Raw genomic sequence first — 17,568 nt, 5'->3', positions numbered from 1 at the left:
AAGAATCACAGTTTGGGGGAGGTCCTACTGAGAGTCCACATGTGCACCTTGCACATTTTCTTGAAATTAGTGACATGCTGAAGATAAATAGAGTGTCAGATAATGCCATCCACCTGAAATTATTTCCTTTTTCTTTGAAGGATCGTGCTAGGGAGTGGTTGCATTCATTACCTCCGGGTTCAATAACTACTTGGGATGAGCTGTCATAAGCTTTCTTGGCTCAATACTTTCCTCCTAACAAGACTGCAAAATTGAGAAATGAATTAACTTCTTTCAGACCAAAGGATGATGAGAGTCTCTATGAAGCTTGGGAGAGATATAAGGATCTTTAAAGGAGATGTCCACATCATTGAATCCCTAGATGGATGCTGGTTCAACATTTCTACAATGGTGTTTCTCCGGCAATTAGAAGTATAATTGATGCATCTTCAAGAGGTGATCTTATGGAAAAGTCAAAAGATGAAGCTTATTCAGCATTGGATAAAATTTCTTACAACAATTATCAATGGAGCTGTGAAAGAAATGAAATGAAGAAGCCACCAGCTGGTGTATATGAATTAGATGCCATGAGTATGTTCAATGCCAAATTTGATGCTTTGACGAGAAAAATGGATAAGTTAAGCATGAAGGTTGACTCATCAATTGGAGGATCTAGTCATACAGAAGATGTTGGTGCAGGAAATATGCATTGTATCAATGATTTTCCTTCTTATGGGCAAGAGTTTGGAAATGAGCAAGTTGATTTTGTTGGGAATTACAATAAGAAACTAGTTGGTAATCCTTTTTATGCTACATATAATCCATTATGGAAGAATCACCCTAACTTTTCTTGGGGAGGTCGACAAGGGCAGCAACAGAATTATCAACAACCTCCTAATTTCCAGCAACAATAGCAGAATTTTCAGCAAAACGAGTACCACCTGGATTTTCACCACAAAGGAATCAAAATGCACCTATTCCACGACCACCAGTTCAGTCTTTAGACCAAGATTCAATTTTGAAGTCTATGATGGAGAATTTCTTAACTGCTCAACAAAAACAAGGAGAAATGATTCAACAATTAACTTCAAGGATAGACCAGCTTGCCACTCATAATAGGATGTTGGAAAACCAAATAACTCAACAAGCAACCTCTTCTAGCAAGGCACAAGGAAAACTTCCAAGTCAACCAGAGAATCCTAGAGAACATTGCAAGGCAGTGATCCTAAGGATTGGGAAAATTGTGGGAGAAGAAGAGAAAAATGAGGTTGAAGAGAAAAAGAAGAAAGAATATGAAGATAAAAATGAATCTATTTCGAATCATGATGAAGTCAATGAGGAAGCAAACAAGAAGAAGGAAGTTGAAAAAGAAGAAGAGGAAAAGTATGTGCCTCCACCACCATACAAGCCACCATTGCCATATCCTCAGAGGTTTCAGAAAGCAAAGCTAGATAAGCAATTTGGGAAATTTTTGAAAGTTTTGAAGAAGTTATACATCAACATTCCATTTACAGATGCAATTTCTCAAATGTCCTCATATGCTAAATTCCTGAAAGAAATTTTATCAAACAAGAGGAGATTAGAAGATTATGAAACTGTGGCATTAACAGAGGATTGTAGTGCTCTCTTACAGAATAAACTTTCACAAAAATTGAAGGATCCAGGAAGTTTCTCTATTCCTTGTCACATTAGGGACACAAGTATTGAAAAGGCATTGTGTGATCTTGGAGCTAGTGTAAGTTTGATGCCACTCTCCATTTCTGAAAAGCTGAAGGTAGGAGATTTGAAGCCCACCACCATTTCTTTGCAACTAGCTGATAGATCTATCAAATATCCAGTGGGAATTTTGGAGAATGTGCCATTGAAAGTTGGAAAATTTTTTGTTCTTATGGATTTTGTGGTTCTTGAAATGGAAGAGGATATTCACATACCTATCATCTTAGGAAGGCCATTTTTAGCCACAGTAGGGGCTATAATTGATGTAAAGAGTGGCAGATTGACGTTAAAAGTTGGAGAAGAAGAGGTGAAATTTAATTTGAATCAGACTTTAAAGAAACATCATGGAGTTGATCCTTGTTTAAGGGTGGATGTTATTGATGAGATTGTGGAGGCAGAATTTAAGGAAAGATATCCTGAGGACCCTTTGGAGAATTGTTTGGTACATAATAGAACAACAAAGGATGAAAATCCTGAAGTTGCAGCTTTTGCTCAAATCTTGGAAGCTACTCAAGAAGTTGTAGGAGATCATGTTTTGCAAGTTGAAGAGTTGAAATATGAAGTTACACAACCATCTTTGCTAGATGAGAAGGACGCACCACAGGTAGACCTCAAACCACTTCCATCTACATTAAGGTATGCTTTTCTTGGACCTAATTCAACTTATCCTGTCATTATTAATGCAAATTTGAGTGATGCACAAGTTGAAAAATTGCTGAGAGAGTTAAGAGCACATAGGAAAGTCATTGGTTACACCATTGATGACATAAAAGGTATAAACCCCACCCTGTGCATGCATAGGATTCTTTTACAAGATAATTTTAAGGCTAGCATAGAACATCAAAGAGGGTTAAATCCTAATATGAAAGAGGTGGTGAAGAAAGAAGTCTTGAAACTACTTGAAGCTGAGATCATTTATCCTATTTCTGATAGTAGTTGGGTTAGCCCAGTTCATGTGGTTCCTAAGAAAGGAGGTGTGACCATTGTGAAAAATGAAAATAATGAGCTGATACCCACTAGAATTGTCACAAGGTGGAGGATGTGTATAGGTTATAGGAAGCTTAATAGTGCCACTAGGAAAGATCATTTTCCCTTGCCTTTTATTGATCAAATGTTAGAGAGGCTAGCAAAACATTCATATTTTTGTTATTTGGATGGGTATTCTGATTTTTTCCAAATCCCAATACATCCTAGTGATCAAGAAAAAACCACATTCACATGTCCATATGGCACATTTGCATATAGAAGGATGCCCTTTGGCTTATGTAATGCACCAGCTACTTTTCAACAGTGTATGATGGCCATTTTCTCTAATTTTATTGAGGAAATTATGGAAGTTTTCATGGACGATTTTTCTGTATATGGTTTTTATTTTGATAATTGTCTATCTAACCTCTCTAAAGTGCTTAAAAGATGTGAAGAAACAGATTTGGTGCTAAATTGGGAGAAATGTCATTTTATGGTGCAAGAAGGCATTGTACTTGGACATTTGGTATCACATAGAGGAATTGAAGTGGACAAAGCCAAAGTACAAGTGATTGAGAAGATGCCTCCACCAACTTCAGTGAAAGGAATTAGAAGTTTTCTTAGGCATGCTGGGTTCTATCGGTGATCTATAAAGGATTTTTCAAAAATTGCTAAACCTCTTACAAATTTGTTAAATCATGATGTTCCTTTTAATTTTGACCACGCTTGTTTTGATTCTTTTAATAGGTTGAAGGAAGCTCTAACAACAGCCCCTATTATGCAACCTCCGAATTGGTCATTGCCATTTGAAATTATGTGTGATGCTAGTGACTTTGCTATGGGAGCTGTACTTGGTCAGTAAAAAGAGAAAAGGTCTTATGCAATCTATTATGCCAGCAAAACTCTAGATGATGCCCAAGTAAATTATGCCACCATTGAGAAAGAATTTTTAGCTTTGGTATTTACTGTGGAAAAGTTCAGATCATACCTGGTTAGATCGAAAGTGATTGTCTATACAGACCATGCAGCCATAAGATATTTGATGAATAAGAAAGAAGCAGAACCAAGACTGATAAGATGGGTTCTATTGCTCCAGGAGTTTGACTTACAAATTAAAGACAAACAGGGAGCTGAAAATGTTGTGGCAGACCATCTATCGAGGATTAAGTATGAAAGTAAGGATGGAAATGAATAGGAATTGCCAATTGATGAGTTTTTCTCAAACGAGCAATTGCTAGTTATTGTTGTTGCTGCATTGCCGTGGTTTGCAGATTTTGTCAATTGCCTATCTTGTGGAGTTCTCCCACCAGATTTGAGCTATCAATAGAAAAAGAAATTTTTGCATGATGTGAAATTTTATACATGGGAGGATCCATTGTTATTCAAGAGATGTAATGATGGCCTAGTTAGAAGATGCGTGCCTGAAGAGGAAATAGGAAACATTCTAGAGCATTGTCATTCTTCTGACTATGGAGGTCATTTTAGTGTGGATAAAATAGTGGGTAAAATACTTCAAGCTAGATTTTATTGGCCACACATGTTTAAAATTGTGAGAGAATTTATTTTGAGATGTGATAGATGTCAAAGAGTGGGGAATATTTCAAGGAAAAATGAAATGCCACAACAAGGAATTTTGGAAATTGAGTTATTTGATGTTTGGGGCATAGATTTCATGGGACCATTCCCATCATCTTTTAGGAATAAGTACATTTTGGTAGGTGTGGATTATGTGTCTAAATGGGTTGAGGCCATTGCTTCCCCTACAAATGATGCAAGGGTAATAGTGAAATTTTTGAAAAAGTTTATTTTCACTGGATTTGGAGCTCTAAGAGCTATAATCAGTGATGATGGATCTCATTTCTGCAATAAACAGTTTGAAAATCTTTTGAAGAAATATGGGGTTACCCATAAGGTACCTACACATTATCACCCTCAGACTAATGGGCAAGTTGAAGTATCTAATAGGGAATTGAAGAGAATTCTAGAAAAAACTGTTAATCATTCAAGGAAGGATTGGTCATTGAGGCTAGATGATGCATTATGGGCATACAGGATAGCTTACAAGACACCCATTGAAACTACACCTTTTAAGCTAGTCTATGGAAAATCATGTCATTTGCCAGTTGAGTTGGAGCACAAAGCATATTGGGCAATCCGAACTTTGAATTTTGACTTAAACAGTGCTGGAGAGAGAAGGTTACTTCAATTAAATGAACTTGAAGAGATAAGGTTGGATGCATATGAGAATGCTAGGATTTTTAAGGAAAGAACTAGATTTTGGCATGATAAGTATATTAAAAGAAAGGAGTTTAAAGAGGGTGATCTGGTTTATTGTATAATTCTAGACTTAGACTCTTTCCTGGAAAATTGAAATCAAGATGGTCTGGTCCTTTCAAGATCTTCAAAGTTTACCCACATGGAGCTGTGGATATTTGGAGTGAAAATTCTAGTCTTTTTAAAGTTAATGGTCAAAGGCTTAAGATTTATATCACAGGCCAGCCCATTGAGAAGGGAACAAGCTATTTCCTTGATGATCCACCAATTTACTGAATTAAAGAGGGTCAACCTAATGACCTAAAATTAGCACTCTTTGGGAGGCACTCTAAAAATTTTCCCTTATACTTTATTTTTCTTTTATTTTGTTTCATCTTATATCCCATTGAACTCAAATTTAACATTAAAATTTCTTTCTGCAGGTTGGTGGAGATTTTCAAGCAAATGTATATGCTGAATTGAAAAAAAAAAATTAATGCCTGGGAAGTTCCTGAACCATATATTTGTCTTCCATGATGCATATTGATTTTAACAAAGTCAAATCTGAACTAATTTCAGCTTTATGTCTGATTGCAGCAACATGGTGGAGTGAAAGGCCATTTTAATTGCAGCATTTTGACGAAATTGGTCAGAAATATAGGAACTTTCATGGTAATCAATAGCAACATGCTTTTGATTTTACTTTTTGGGTAATTAATTTTGATGTAGTGCACTGAGATCGACATATTTGCCATTGTATATTTTGTGAAATTTCATGATACAATTCTGCATAAATTTAATCATGTGAACAGTGTCTGCAGCAAAATTTTATTCCTTGTTCATGAATTTTTAATGATGAGTTTGGGGTTGAATTTGGGTGTTATTCCTTGTGGTATGATTGTTAATGTGAATATTACTTGAATAATGTTTTAGCTTGTGTTTGGTGGATTGATAGATTTTAATTGTTCTTAACGATTAATTGGGTTTTAATTGAATTTTGAGTGAAATTTCTATGCAAATTGTGTTTTGGGTTTGGTTTCAATGTGTTTTGGGTCACCTTTCTGGGATTTTTATCAGGTCATTTAACACTAGGTTCAATATGATGTATGCTGGGGGTAGTGTCACCACCAGAACCTGTTCTGGACACTTTAAATTGCTGAAAATGTAAAACCTGCCTAGAGTTTCAAGGGGTCCAACATGCCTCATGTAGCACTTCATGTAAAATCACACGGGGCATGTCATTTTTCCCTTGTATTCCAACATGCCTTATGTTATTCATCTTACACCAATTCATATAGGGCATGTCACCATTCACTATTCTCAACATGCCTCATGTTAGATACTAAGTATAACACCACTTAAACCTTTACCCTAGCCATTTTCTCTTATTTTATCTCATCAGCCGCATGACCTAAGCCTTCGCTATTCCTTCCATAGTGCGCACCAAACAGCCATCCACTCACATACCCAAGCTGCGAGCCATGAAAATGGCTGCCAACAGTAACTCTTCAACCCCAACACTAAACCCTCCACCACCCAATGCTCAACCCGAAACACCCATTTCGTCCCCAAATCTCTAAATTCCCGATACGAACCCTAGCTCTCCACCTTGCCAATCCTCTCATCCCACCCCTAATCCCGATAATGCCACCCAAGATGCCACACTTCCCTCCCAAAAGCACACTAAAGACGCCCCTTCAGCTGTATATGAAACACAAAAAAGAAAGAAATTAGCTCTCCACTCCTCTACTCCACCGAAACAACCTAGAGTTGATTCCTCAAAACCCGTTAGCGCCAGAACCCGCTCTACTGCCCAAACTCCTATCTCACCACAAGGTTCTTCTGCTCCAATTAGGGTCCAATCACCCCCGTATCATTCACCATCAATATCTCAAACTGCTCCAATTATCCCTGCATCCAGAAGTCAGGTAAACTCATCTTACTCATGGACTTTTAGGGATTTTGAAATGAGGAAAATTATGAGGCCCTTGCTAAAAAGAAAATTTTAGCCACCAAGTACATTGATGCACACAGCCTCAGGGAGATAAGGCTCTATGAAGCTGTTAGTAAATATTTGGAAAATATAAGTTGGAGTGATTTTGCTAGGATTCAAGAACCTGCTTATAAGGAATTGACAATTGATTTTTTAAGCTCATTGCAATTGGAATTCCAGCCTATGCAAAGTAACCATAGAGACACCATTTCCTTTAGGTGTTTGGGTCAGGATAGGGAGCTTAACAATGTTCAAGTGAATGCTTTATTTGGTTTTTGATAGGCACCCAAATGAACATTGCCTAAGGATGCAGACCTCTGATGGAACCCAAGAATCATTAACACCAAAACAAGTTTTCTTTGAACAAAATAAGATGCAATCTCTATGGAAAAAGAAGCACCAGAATATATATTTCAAAGAGGAACAGATCAAGTGTCAACATAATAACCTAACTTGTGGGAGATTACATTGATCATTAAGTAAAATAGGCAAGTGATCAAGTTGCCTAAGTTCTAATTCTTCCAGAAACTAGCAAGAAAGAAAACTCAAACTCTCTCTAAGGGAGGCTCTCATGTACAACAGAAATAAAAACTGAAGGAAGAATATGGTATTCTCTTCCTTATAAACCTAGGGTTGCAGAAACACAAGCTAAAATTTTTAAGACAAAAGTTAAAAATAATTGTGCCATGTTGGCTATCCTAACAAGAATAGTAAGTGTATTAATTATAAAGACAAAAGATAGCAGTAGCATTAATTGCAAAAGGGCAGAAGATGGCAGCAATTAGTCCCTCTTTGTGGCAGAATATTAGGGCCCACTTGGTCAAAAAGTAGCTCTCTTTAATTGAAATGAACCAATAAGCTCCCTCCACGTAGCGTGAACCCTACAAACACCTAGGTGGCTGCCAAGTGGACTCCAAGGTAGCATGAGGCATGTGCAAAGTGGCTGGTGACATGGCTAGTGACATGGTAATGGAATCTGACGTGGCTGTTGACGTGGCAATGGAAGCTCCAACTTGGCACATGGTGATCCACTTAGATTCTTGGAGCAAGCAAGCTAGGCCTTCCTTATGCAGCTCCCCTCCTAAGCCAAAAATCATTTTATGGTCCATGAGCATGCTTTGAAGTTGCTTAGCTCTCGCCCTAGTGATTGCCCCTTTGAAGGGTGGTGTCCATGATGATCCTCATCAGTTTTTGTAATGATGGAGAAAAAGTGATAGAGTGGCAGAGAACCATTTACGATCCCCCTACATTTTGGAAGCCCATTACACCATATGGGAGATACTACAACCCTAGTTCTGCTAAGGCCTTAGCTATTCAAGACCCTGTTCTGAGATACTTGCAGAGATTTATGTCTTACACTATACTAGGTAGAGGGCACAGTAATGGGGTTGTAGGAAAGAATGATTTATTCTTTTTATAGTGCATGAAAGAGAAGAAAAAAATAAATAGTGCTTATTTTCTTTGCTCTCATATGGAACATATAGTCTCTAAGCTTTCAGCTGGCAGTATAGTTCTTGGAGGGATGGTGACTGTAATTGCAAAATCATTTGGTTTTAACCCTGACCAGTATGCTATGGTGTCTATGGTTGGCCATTCTTTTCTAGATAGAATCATTATAACTCAATGAAAATTTTTGTAAAGAGGGGTGATGTTTATGTGTTGGTAAATGGGGAACATGAGGGTACAGAGCAACAGCAGTCGCAGGGTATAGGATAACATATTGATGCTGGTCCTTCTAGCTCACACCCACCTACTGCTGGACAATCAGACTTACTTGTTCTTCTTAAGGATTTGAAATAAAAAATTAACAGATTGAGTGCAGCACAACAGCCTGTTTCTGATGCTAATTCTAATATTATGGCTGCTTTTAAGACTTTAGAAGCTAAAGTTGATACTCTTGGTCAGAAGCAAGCCAAGCTTGAGAAAAAGATTAAAAAGAAGTTTTCTGCATTCAAGAAAAAGCAAAAAATCCATGATAAAGAAATGATTGACATTTACAACAAGCTAGCAGCCTCTTTTAACCAGTTGTACAACTGGGGCTAAGACATTTTTAAAGAGATGAAGGCCATGGTAGAAAACCTGGATACTGCTTCTGAGAAATCCTCTGAGCAAGTACCTGCAGCAGCAAATGAGCCCATGCCATCCACCAATGAAGAAGACCAACCAGCTGACTAGTTTTAGAATTTTGTTTTTATTAATTTCAGTTAGTTTCTGAAACTTTAGTTTTTAATTGCGCAAATTGGTCAGTTTGCTTTATTCTTCAACTGTTAATTTCCTGGTTATTGGAACATTTATATGTTTTATCTAATTGTAAATGATTTAATTTTTTTTTCTTTTAATTTTGTTTGTTTCATAAATCTTACATTGGCTTGTTCATTGTTGCTGGCTGCTTTGGTTTCTTTTGCTGTGATACTTGCACTATCTTTGTTATTCGGATTCCTATTGAATTGATCATTTTCTTTAATTTCAGTTTCTATTGGCTATTGTAATAGCATTACTGATATTGCTTTTAATAGTCATATAACTGAATTATTGACAATACAGCAGCTGCTCTTCTCTTAGCCTTAACAATTCTGCCTCTAAGGTAACTTCTCAACATTCATCTGCCACATGTTGACACTGCTTTCCTTTACCATGCCTCATGCTAAGGATTATGCACTCCAATGATCTATTTGCATTTCCTTCAAATTTTCAAAATTTTTGAAAACTCACCGAAACTTTCATGGAGCATGACATGCCCCATGTTGATACCCCATATCAGTTACTTAACAGTTGGCACAAGGAATGCTAATTTACCTTTACTTCACCACACCTCATGCTTTTCGATTAACATGCCTCATGCTCCCAACACTTATAATGCACATGCCTCATGTAAATATTCTGCTCATTCACCACTAGGCATGTACATTCTACATGGTAACTCTGTTATACTCTTTCTTAGTTTATATCTCTCCAAGTTATCATTTATTGATTTTATTGATATTTTTGCCACTTCGATTAAGCCAATGAGGACATTGTCTAACTTGAGTTTGGGGGAGGGCAAAATTTTTGCAAAATTTTTAATCCTTTTTATTTACATTACTTAAATTGCATTTCATTTATACTTAGTCACTTAGTTCACATACACCATACAACATGTAAATATATACACCTGCATATAGATATCGTATAGATTACATATAGTTTTTAGTTCATTTTTTATTTCTATTTTTATTTAATTTTTGCATTCATTTTAGGAATCATGCATACATAAAACAAAAATATATAAATAAATAAATTTTTTACCTACTTCTTAGGAGATTGAGAATCCTTTTGAAAAGCAATTGAGCTTGCCTCTAGATGGGTTTGATGGATTGAAAGTTCCGGATTGGCATGAGATTATGAGATTCTTATCTAGGTTTATATCTTCTTAGCCAAGAGCCACCCAATTAATTACATTAAGTTTTGAGTGCTTAAAGAAAACTCTAGAATAAGAAATAACTAATTGTGTCTCACCAATCCTAGAATAAGCCTTCTAGACCCTTCAAGGCGAAATTTTAGCATTCACTTGAAAAGAGAAATGATTAAGGCATTCTTCGAATTTTAAACCCACATTTTTAACCTTAACCAATCTCATAAGAAAAAAAAAATATTTTCCTTCGAACCCAATTTGAGCTTTCATTTATACCCCTTATTTCTTTGGTACCCATAATCTACCTAGCCATAAACCTAAACACTTACCTACCCTTTATGAGAATAATTTGTTTAAGTGATAGATAAAAAAAAATAAAAAAAAAGGAGAAAAAGTATAATAATTAAATGGGAGAAGTACTAATGTAAAATTGGCTAGCAATAATATCATGTTGCTAAAAAAAAATTATTTACCACCCAAATATATAAAGAAATGAGTTTGGGGGTGGATTAAAAAGGGACAATTGCAATGCAAAATTTAATGTTATTTATGTAGTTCCTAAAAGAATTGTAAAAAATTGTATGCTAGCATTGGTGATTTATTGTAAAGTTCTTCCTCCCATTTGATTCTTAAAAAAAAAAAAAATTTATCTTGATCTTTTTAACAATTTAATTATTCTCATGTTTTGCTTCCCTTTTGTCTTTTCTTTGTTAACCACATTATTACCCCTTAGCCCCATTACAACCATTAAAAGTCCTTTTGATCTCTTGATTGTGTTTTGCTATATTAGTGGAGATTGGATTAGTTGGTTTGCCTATGGGATTGGCACATTATTCATCCATTTAAACTATTCCCATCATCATTTGAGACGCATTAGTTTATGGATTGTTCTAGAGCCTATTTGAGTATGATTTCTCTATGTAATTGATTGGTTTGGGTTTGATGGAATGAATAATTGACCTAAGGCTAAGCGATGATAACTTTGGTGAGAATTAAATTCCTTATACCTTGAAGGTAGGTATATGGTTTGTTGGTGGCTAGAGGTAAGTTTGAAAGCTTGAATGAGTGATTCTCATGAATTTAAGAAAAGGTACCCCAATTGCATATAATTATTTTTAATTTGCTTGAGGACAAGCAAAGAATTGAGTTTGGGAGAATTTGATAAACTCATTTTATATAAGTATTTTAGAATAGTTTTGCATCCATTTTTCCTTTTTAGTTTAGTAATTTTATGCTTTTAATGTTTATTTTAGTTAATTTTAGTTTCATTATATTTGATTTTTGGAATTTGATGTTTTTAATAAGTTTTAATAAGGTTTAAAGGCAAAAAGATCCATATAGAAGAAATTCAAAGTGATTTGGAAGCTTAAAGTAGTGTGAAGAGTGAACAAAATTCGCCTAAAGGAAAAGACCAGCCGAAACTTTCAAGGGCCTCAACATGCTCTGTGTTGAAGGTCATGTGAAGGTAAGAGTTACCCAGCAGAAATCAACATGAGGCATGTAAATTCACACTGGGTCATGTAAACAGAGACTTCGGAACAAAACATGCCGAAAGTTTCATGGGCCTCCACATGCCCCGTGTGGCGAGTCGTGTAAACAAAGATTTTGGAGAAAACACGCCGAGACTTTTAGGGACTCCCTCATGCCCCGTGTAGCTGGTCGTGCAGAATCTAAAGGCTCCTCCTCTGAATCGACATGAGGCATGTGAGATGGCGCTAACATATCTGCTGACATGAAAAAATTTTCTCTTTTCACACCTTTTACACATTTTGTCCTTATCTTTTTAGAGACTATTTTTAGGGCAAACCTTGAGGGGATATATAAGCATCATATTTTCATTTTTACCATAAGGAGAAAGAGAGAGAAAAATCAGAAGAGAGAGGTGATGCATACATTTTGCATAGTCATTTAGGTCTAATTTCATAGCCATTTTATTTTATTATTAGTTATTTTTAGCTAATTCCATTAGTTATTTAGTTAGTTTTTCATAATTGTCAATTTTGGATTAATTTGTAATTTTTACTTTGTTTTATAGGAAAAATGGTGTTTTTGAAGGACTGAAGAGAAATTTTGCCATTGAGGAGTGCCTTCTACAGCCAAAGATGTCAAAAACAAGTTTTCAAGCTGAAATATGCATTGACCAAATTGTGCATAACTTGCCGCATAAGCTATGCGGATCTGCATAAGGGAAAAATCACTGTTCCAATACCTGCCGAAATGTGCATAAGGAGACTGCATAGCTTATGCACATTCACGCCTCCCTTATGCACTCTCACAGAATTGTGCATAACCTATGCACAAAGTCATGCAGTTTAGCATAAGTGAACCAGAAACCAGCCGAAAACTGCATAAGGGACTGCATAACTTATGCAGTCCCATAAAGGCTTCATTAATGAGCTGGCAGAAGATTCCCTCAGAAAATTCCTCCTAGAACACACCATTTTAGGGCTCCATGTCAGAAAATGCTATAAATAGTCCCATTTCCCATTTTAGAAAAAAAGATGAGGAGAGGAAGACAAGGAAGAGGAGAGGCGGTTTGAAGGGTCACATTCACCTTCAACACCATTTTTCAACCAATATTTGCAGATTTCTTTCTTTCCTTACATTTTTCCTACATTTCTAGTGTTTAGTTTCTTGTTTCTTAGTTTAGATTGAAGCTTTATTTCCATTTAAACTCATAATATCTTGTAAGTATTATGGATAGTGAGTAGTTTTATTTTGATTCTGGAGTAAGGGTTGTAATATTTGAGATATTTTGTGGATTTTGATTGGGTAATCCATATTTTGTGGTCTTAATGAGTTTTATTCATTTCTTGTGTGCTTAATGACATGCTTAGTGTAGGATCCCATTAAGTGATGTTCTTAATCCATGGTTGAGGCACCGAAAGGAGAAGGCCTTGTGATAGATAATCAAGGAATTGGACTTAATTAACTTAGATCTAGAAATAGACTAAGGATTAAGAGGATTCATGATTAATTAAAGAACTTAATGGGTCTTAATTAACTCTAACTCCACGAAAGTAGGATTAGATTGATTAAGGCACTCTTTGTCTCACTCGAAAGGGTATTCAAAGGATTTAAGAATTAATCTCCTTAAAACCCATAAGTTCCACAAGATTGGATAACCAATTTAAAATCCCAAAATAGCTCGAATATGAAATCCCGAACTCCGGAATCGCCTTTTATCATTGTTAATTTTCAATTGAATTTAATTGCTTGCCATTTTAAATCTTGCCATATTTGAACTTGCTTATTTCAATTTGATGCAATTTTAGTTTAATTAATACATTGTTGGATAGATTATTAATTTTGCACATATAGATTTCATACTCTAATACCCATCAATTTATTGCTTTAATTTCAGAAATAGTTCAATTTAGTCAACTTTTTATATCAAAAATTAATTCATTAACAGAACTCCTCGTGGGAGCGATATCTTTCTTATATTACTTATGCGACCGTGCACTTGCGGTTGGGCCACATCAAGTTTTTGGCGCCGTTGCCGGGGAGTTGTTTGTTTAAGATTGAATTCTTGATTATTTTAGTTGTTTATAGTTTTATCTTTGTTATCTTTTCATTTTGTGTTTGTTTGTTCTTTTTCAGGTACTTTTAATCTTTTATGAGAAGAGCTAGAAGCACAAGTGACACATCCTTATTGTTCAATCCTGAAATTGAGAAATTTTGTAAAGCCAACAAGAAAGAAACCAGAAGAAGAAAAGAAGCTTTGAGAGAAACTGAATTAGAAGCAGACATGGCTGATGAAAGAATTAGAATTGGTGTTGGTAATGCTGGAAATGATCGAAACAATGAAAATGCAGCCCAAGGTGAAGAGGTTGTAAATGCTAATGTGCCTAGGGGAAGTATGATGGATCATGCTTTTCCTCGTTTTGATGACTTGAGAGAGAGCATAGCAAGACCAAGAATTGATGCAAATAGTTACAAGATGGATTTTGGAGTTCTTCAAATGATTCAGAATTCTCAATTTGGAGGACATCCTTCTGAAAATCCACACACACATCTGAAGAAGTTTGCTATGATTTGTGATATGCAAAAACAACCTGGAGTATCTGATGATGCAGCAAGATTGAAGCTATTCCCATTCTCTTTGAAAGATAGAGCATTGGATTGGCTTGATTCTTTACCTCACAACTCCATTACAAATTGGGAGCAACTCACTGATGCATTTCTTGCACAATATTTTCCACCTGGAAAAACTCAAGAATTGAGGAATCAAATGACAGCTTTTAGACCAAGAGAAGATGAAACTCTTTATGAATCATGGATGAGATGGAAGGAATTAGAGAGACAATGCCCACATCATGCCATTCCAAATGGATGATAAATCAGAATTTTTACACAAATGTCACTCCTGCAATTAGAGGGATTATTGATGCTCAAACAGGAGGAGAATTTATTATGAAGCATGAAGATGAAGCTTATGAGCTATTGGAGAAAATTGCAAAGAATACTCATCTTTGGAGTAGTCCAAGAGGACCAGCTCCAACTCAAAAGAGGCAAGCTGCTGGAATGTATGATCTTGATCCATTCAACATGATTAATGCAAAGTTTGATGCACTTACAAATGTTTTGGCTAAGAAGATGGAAGATTTGAGTATGTTGGTTAGTTCATCATCATCATCTGGAAGTTCACAACAAGTTGCTTATGCAGAAGGAACTACCAGCTGTGGAGTAGACTATGGAGAGCAAGCAGCATATGTTGGTAATTATGGAAACAAACAAATGGGGAATCCTTACTCTCAAACTTATAATCCAAATTGGAGGAATCATCCCAACTTTTCATGGGGAAATCAGCAAAGTCAAGTTCCAAATCAGAATTTTCAACCACAACAACAACAAGGAATTCCATATCATCAAAATAGGCAACCATTGCCTAATTTTCAGAGAAAAATATGAATCCTCCACCAAAGCAGCAAGAACAAAGTTCCACCACGAAGCTTTATTACATGATTCTTGCTAACCAAACTAAGCATGATGAGGAGATGAGAGAGATGAAAGCAAGGCTAGAGCAGATGCAAACACATAACAGAATCTTTGGAAAATCAGTTGCACAACAAGCATCTTCCTCGGTACCAAGTCTTTTGGAAAACTTCCAAGTCAACGAGAAAACCCAAGAGAAGCGATGTCAAGCTATTACTTTAAGAAGTGGGAAAGTTGTAAATGATGAGAAGAGTGAAAATAGTGAGAAGAGAAAATGAAAAAGAAAGCGATGAGAGTGAAAAACAAGAGAGTGAAAAACAAGAGAGTGCGAGAAAAATGTAAAGAAAATTGAAGAGAAGGAAGAGAAGTATATACCTCGAGGCCCTACAAGCCACAACTTCCCTTCCCACAAAGATTTCAAAATGCCAAGCTTGATAAGCGATTTGGAAAGTTCTTAGAGGTTTTGAAGAAGCTTTACATAAATGTGCCTTTTATTGATGCTCTTTCACAAATGCCCTCTTATGCAAAATTCTTGAAAGAAATTCTCTCAAACAAGAGGAAGCTTGAAGACCATGAGACTGTAGCTTTGTGAGGAAGAATGTAGTGCTATCCTCCAAAGGAAACTTCCTCCAAAGCTCAAGGATCGAGGAGTTTTCAATTCCATGCCACATTGGGAATCATGTTCTACAAAAGCTTTATGTGATTTAGGGGCTAGTGTTAGCCTTATGCCCCTCTCCATTTATGAGAAGCTCAATATGGGAGATCTTAAGCCAACCCACATTTCTCTTGATTGTTGTGAGATCAATTAAGTATCTGAAGGGATTTTGGAGAATGTGCCTCTGAAGGTTGGACAGTTCTATATACTGTTGATTTTGTCATCTTGGACATGGAAGAGGATTCTAATATTCCAATTATCTTGGGAAGACCCTTTCTAGCTACAGCAGGAGCATTGATTGATGTTAAGGGAGAAAAATTGACTCTTAGAGTTGGTGAAGAGCAATTGGTTTTCAATATTAATAACACTATGAAGAAGCATCATTCTGAAGCTGATACTTGCTTGAGAGTTGATATCATTGATGAGCTGGTTGAAGAACACTTCAGAAAGAAATATCCAGAAGATCCACTTGAAAATTGTTTGGTTCATGGAGGAGGCATAGACTATGACAACCCTCATGTGGCTGCATATGCTCAACATTTAGAGGGTAGTCCACCATTCATTTCTGCTCCAGTTTTTCAACTCACACAAAAGGAAAAAGCAGAATCTAAGCAACCATCATTCAAGGAAGAAGATGCACCTAAGGTAGAACTTAAGCAACTTCCTTCTCAGCTCAGGTATGAATTTCTTGGCACCAATAACACTTATCCAGTAATTGTAAATGCAAACTTGAGTACCTTAGAGGCTGATAAGTTGTTAAGAGTGTTGAGGCAATTTAGGAAAGTTTTAGGATATACCATAGATGACATTAAGGGAATAAGCCCACACTTTTGCATGCATAGAATTATTTTGGAAGAAAATTGTAAGCCATCTATTGAACATCAGAGGAGGTTGAACCCAAATATGAAAGAAGTTGTTAAAAGAAATTTTGAAGTTGCTTGATGCAGGGATCATATATCCTATCTCGAGCAGTACTTGAGGTGAGCCAGTACATGTTGTCCCAAAAAGGGTGGAATAGCGGTGGTCAAAATTGAAAATAATGAATTAATTCCCACCAGAACAGTGACTAGTTGGCGAATGTGCATAGATTACAGAAAATTAAATGTTGCCACTAGAAAAGATCATTTTCCACTTCCCTTCATTGATCAGATGTTAGAAAGACTGGCTAGGCATTCTTATTTTTGCTATTTAGATGGATATTCAGGTTTTTTTCAAATCCCTATCCATCCAAATGATCAAGAGAAAACCACTTTTACTTGTCCATATGGAACCTTTGCTTATAGGAGGATGCCATTTGGGTTGTGTAATGCACCAGCCACTTTTCAAAGGTGCATGATGGCAATCTTCTCAGATTTCATTGAAGACATAATGGAGGTTTTTATGGATGATTTTTCTGTTTATGGATCTTCATTTGACATATGCTTGGCTAACCTTTCTAAAGTTTTGCGGCGATGTGCGAATCTTGACCTTGTGTTAAAGCGGGAATAGTGTCATTTCATGGTTCAGGAAGGGATAGTGCTTGGACATTTGGTGTCTAACAGAGGAATAGAGGTTGATAAAGCCAAAGTTGAAGTGATAGAGAAGATGGCTCCTCCTACCAATGTCAAAGGAATTCGAAGTTTTCTAGGACATCTTTGGGTTCTCTGAGCGCTTTATCAAGGATTTTTCTAAAATAGC

At 36.2% G+C, this 17,568-nt stretch overlaps 2 non-coding genes across 2 annotated transcripts; both read right to left on the bottom strand.

Moving 5' to 3' along the window:
* Window positions 1-248: 248 nt before the first annotated feature.
* On the bottom strand, window positions 249-355 carry LOC131172431 (small nucleolar RNA R71). The gene has a single exon (XR_009142908.1). It is a non-coding gene; the product is annotated as a small nucleolar RNA R71 (small nucleolar RNA).
* A 14,162-nt stretch (window positions 356-14,517) lies between these two features.
* On the bottom strand, window positions 14,518-14,624 carry LOC131172262 (small nucleolar RNA R71). The gene has a single exon (XR_009142745.1). It is a non-coding gene; the product is annotated as a small nucleolar RNA R71 (small nucleolar RNA).
* Window positions 14,625-17,568: the final 2,944 nt, after the last annotated feature.

Source organism: Hevea brasiliensis, chromosome 13 (assembly GCF_030052815.1).
Source record: "Hevea brasiliensis isolate MT/VB/25A 57/8 chromosome 13, ASM3005281v1, whole genome shotgun sequence".
Lineage (NCBI taxonomy): Eukaryota > Viridiplantae > Streptophyta > Magnoliopsida > Malpighiales > Euphorbiaceae > Hevea > Hevea brasiliensis.
Note: the sequence above shows the minus strand (reverse complement) of the source record. Positions and strands in the feature narration are given on the sequence as shown.